General features: G+C 41.8%; 1 long non-coding RNA gene across 1 annotated transcript; it reads left to right on the top strand.

Moving 5' to 3' along the window:
• Window positions 1–249: 249 nt before the first annotated feature.
• On the top strand, window positions 250–2,387 carry LOC310673258. The gene is made up of 2 exons (XR_014508947.1): window positions 250–324; window positions 2,109–2,387. It is a non-coding gene; the product is annotated as an uncharacterized lncRNA (long non-coding RNA).
• Window positions 2,388–4,758: the final 2,371 nt, after the last annotated feature.

Genomic DNA, 4,758 nt, shown 5'->3' with positions numbered 1-4,758 from the left:
TGAGTGCATCTTTCGCTGTGTGAATTCTGCTGATAAGAGCGTGCACCAGCTCTGGAATGTAGCAAGCTATTTCTGGAAGCTCGTGTCGCTAATTGCTGATACTGTATCTACGGGAGATCGATGGATTGCAACGGAGAGACGTGGAGTCATGATGGACTTTGTCTCCCTGGCAGTATCCCAACACTCCCAGGGTGAGTCACATGACCTGTGCCATGATCTTGCCCCAAGCGTTTCTTATTTCTTTTTCAAGGCAAGATTACAACAAAATGGCCGCCTTGATCTCACGCAATAAAATGGGGTGTCGCTTTTTTTCTGGGACACTTGGTGGGTATTATATTAGCTTCCCCGACTCTGTCTCATTTCCCCTCTGTTTCCATTGTAATTTTTGAAGGGCTTTTAAGAGATGGCTCAACTTTTCTCCTATTTCAGTTTTGTTTCTTCTTTTGCATATACTGCTTCAAAGACATGTATCTGGTGCATATGATCAGCTCCTGGCTTAATAAGCCAGGGCATACATAAACTCAAGTCCTTTGCTCTTACTTTACTCTTTCTTTTCTGTGAGTGGGAAAGAAAGCCAGGAAGCAGCAGCTAACCATAGCTTCCTTACGTCTGAACTGGGAAATGATGGTTAATGACTTTCAAAAAAGCAAAAATAGAAACCAATGGGTCCCATAGCTTGGCTTGTTTGGAAACCATTAACCACGGTTTCTTTGACATAATGAGAAGCTATGGTCAGCTGTGCATTCCTAACATTCTGATCACCCTGAAGCTCAATTATAACCACTATGTATCTTTGTTCTTGGACATCTTTTTATTAAAATACATGTACTGCTGTAAAGGTATTTATGCTATTAATAACACTTAGTATTTATGCCAAGGGTGGCTAACAGTCCATGGACTGGATCCAACCCAACAAGCCACGGTAAGTGTCCCCACCAGCCAGAGATCATCCTTCTGATTAGGAGATAAAACATCCTTCTAGAAACCCTGTAGAGAAAATCTCTAAAGAGCGGTCAGAGGGATCTTTCATCTCCAATCTGAGGGCTAAACACCACAGCACTGAGGTCAGAGATAAAAGGCAGCATTTGTTCCCACACCTTCACACCAGTAACAGAGGGATTATATCCTTGGGAAATGCATGGCGGAAGCACCTAGAACACCAAACCAGCAAGCCACCAAGTTGGGAGACAGTAACAGGCTTTGGCTTGGTTATGAAGTCAAGCCAAAATTTGTGGAGCCCCATGACTAAGATAAACAGGATCAATATTGTTCATTCCACATGGAGAAGCTGAGAAATAGTGCCTTATTCAAGGCTACCTGGTGAGTTCATTGCCAAGGTGAGATTTTACCTGGATGCTTCACAGCTCATCACTCACACTCATTACCCCTTAAGTGCAGCAGCTGCCGTGTTGCCCTGGTTTGCTCCACAGCAGGGATGGTGAACTTGCAACCGTCCAAACTCCCACCATTCCTGAATGTTTGGCATGCTGGCTGTTGCTCTTAGGGCAGCAACATTTGGAGGGCCACAGGCTCCCCACCCCTGCCTGCAAATAAGAACGGAGGCATAAGATAAAATAAGTGAAAATGAGAATTTTGATGCTTCACACATTAAGAATTGGTTACTTTTATACCCCTGAATATCAGATATATTTCTCTAACATCTCTCTGTTTGCCTGGGTTAATATTTCACAGCTTAGGCACTCTCGTTTGCTGCATTGTAGAATAGGTGAAGTGCCCAAGAACAACACATTTCCCCTGTTGCTGGAAACTCAATAAATATGATGGAAATGGGAAGGGAATTATATTCTCTCTCATTGTCTTCTTCTGCATGATTAAATCATTAATCATTCTAAACATTCTCCTCTCATGATTCATGAGACCATTCCTATAGTCTTATATATTCCTTTATGGCTATATAGTCAGTCTGGTATCTTTGACACTTTCTTTGCTTTCTCCACCATCTGCCTTCCTCATGTTTCTTCTAATTAGGCCACTTTCTGCATCCTTCCTCCAGGTATCGTCCTACAGCTGTGAAAGTCTTTCTTTCTTTCATCCTTCATCAGATCCTACCCCATACATAAGCTTTTCCTTTCTCTCCTCTTTTAAAGGGTTTGGTCTCAGCTATATCTCAGATTCCTAAAGTTGGGTTGTTGGAGGCCATGGAGAATAGAAAGGAGGAGGAGGACGAAAAAGAGAAATATGGAATGATTAAATAAAACATCAGAGTTGTCCGAAACCAGTGTTGCTCATTTTGGACCCTGTGACCCTTCTGTGCTGATGAAGATGTAGTCATTCCAACTGCATATAAATAATATTGTTTTATTTTAATGATTCATTTATTCTAGTGATTTTGTATTTTGCCTTTCAATAAAATTCCAATGATGGCTTTATTTGTTTATTTATTAAACCACTAGGATTAAATCAGGCAGAATAAATCTTGGCTTAACCTTGAGTCCCAGCTCAGATGCTAAGACAACCTTTGGATTAGGTAAACTTGGCATGGAAGTGAAGATGACCAAGCTGGTAATCCATAACATTACACTGAAATGCCAGAGCAAATAAAACAACTTAAAGCATCTAAAAGAGGTGCTAGCATTCAAGAGGATGGGAGGCCATCACAGAAAAGACTCCTTCTCCATCTGCTGCAAACAAAATCGTCACTATCTGTCTGACTAGATGGCTCCATGGCTGGATGACTAGAAGGTGTTGATGTGCTGTTTTATAGCTATAGCTATTTATATGTTATTATTTCTGCATGATAAGCATGAAAACTAATGCATACTAGGCTAAACCTCCTCCTCCCAGAAATTATCACTGGTGCTTAACTGATGGTGACATCTCTGTGAGCTTCAGTTCAGGTGACAAATCTCTTTCCCCACACCTATCTATTTCACTTCCTCTGAAGCCTGCAGAACGAATGGTACGTGTATTATGACCACAAAGCAAGAGCCCTGTAGATAGTGACAGAGCTCAGTAAGGTTGCCAGAGACCTGAAGCCAAAAGGCGTCTTACCGAGTATGTCAGAGGAAGCAAGACAAAAGTCACCAACTGTGAGTCAAGCTAGAGGCATTGTGACAGTTCAAGACATTTAAGCACAGAACTGTCCAAACCACAGGAGTGGGAGGCCCTGATGTAAAAAACCAAACCTCCCCTTCTGCAGCTTGAAGGTGGAAGAGTTGCCAAGGCAACACGGTCAACAGATGAATCTTGAATCCTCAGGAGGCGGAAGGATTTAGACCTGGGGTGAAAACTGGTTGTCCAGGTTGGCTGGGGCTCAGGGGAGGAGTGTGGGGGGCTGCCGGGGCAATGGCCCCGCACACATTTGGGGGGGGATTGCTGGCAGGGTGGTGTGAGGAGGATGAAACAGGCATCCATCTTTCCGATCAGTCCAATCAGACTGATTGGAAGGGCACACGCCTGCCCTGTTGCATCCTCCTCAAGTCGCCCTTCACACACCAGGTACCATAAAGACACTTTGCCAATAACCTTTGGAACAAAATGTTCTAAGCCATAGATCACCCAGCCCCAATTTGGATCCTCTCACTCATATATGCACTGTTGCTTTTAGACTTCTCCTTTTCTTCCTCTCCTCCTTAAAACAGCTTTGTGTATCGGACATTGGAACTGCTGTGGTGTGGTGTGGGTCCTAAGACTTTCCACAGAACTTCTGCTTCCTGCCTAGTTTTGACTGTATTTGCTGCTAAGTGTGACACTTCCCCTCCCGCAAGACTCCGGTACCTTTAAAAGTTGCATGATGACAGGCAGAAAATTCACAAGTACCCCCTTTTCGGTTGCGGCCTTTCTGGGCTCAGAATAGTTGAAACTGTTACCTTCACTCCTAAAGATATGAGGGGAGGGGTGTGCGGAAAGTCTACTTGCTGTAGCCCTCAAGTTTAAATAAATGGTTGCTGAAGTTGTAGATAAACCCCTGAAAGGATTTGCTCTTGTAAGTTACAGCAGAGCAGCACTGGAGAAGGGGTTGTGGGGAGGATGAAAAATGGAAATTCTGTCTTAATAGGGAAAGGAGGGAAAGAGTTTGACAGCCCTGTGCTATTAGAAACTGAACCAATTCTTGTTCAGCGGCATGAATTTCAACCATAACAGCCTCGTGTTATAATTAATATGACAAAGAGCTTCCATTTTGTAAGTCCCGCAAGTTACCTCTCTAGATAAAAAATTATATTCTATTCTCTCTTTACATTATGCAATCTCTTTACTGTAAATATTGCTGCGATAAGGAGAGGAACAAACGTCAGCACCAGCATTTTGTTCCAAAAACATCCTGCAGAAATCACACTATGCTAGTGATATTTAATTGTAACATAAAACTTAAACACCATTTACTCGAAATAAAATCAGGGTAGTATGTAAATTAAGTAAGTTTCAATTCATGTCTTCTTACTCACATCTGTTGGCAGTTTAAATAGTTTTAGTGTCATTAATTGTTATAAAAGTGCAAGATTTGCTGTATGCTTGCCACTTAGGACCAAAGGCACAAAAGTCTAATTGAACTAAGTAATTAGTAATTTGTCATTTCCTATTGTCAGCAATTACTTTCTATTGGAAATCCGCACTGAAAATTCTAATTTGAAGTGAGGTTTGCATTTTATTGCTGTCCATCCAAATTAGTTTTAAACTGACAGCTACATTTTCATTAAAAATGTAAAGATATTAAATATACCTGCAGAGACTGAAAGGGAAAGTCTGCTACACATGAGTTCAAACTATATTTTTGACACTTAATGAGGAAAGGTTGAA

Source organism: Podarcis tiliguerta, assembly GCF_965153285.1.
Source record: "Podarcis tiliguerta genome assembly, chromosome: 1".
In the NCBI taxonomy this organism is placed as follows: domain Eukaryota; kingdom Metazoa; phylum Chordata; class Lepidosauria; order Squamata; family Lacertidae; genus Podarcis; species Podarcis tiliguerta.
This window is presented reverse-complemented; position numbering and strand designations above follow the sequence as displayed.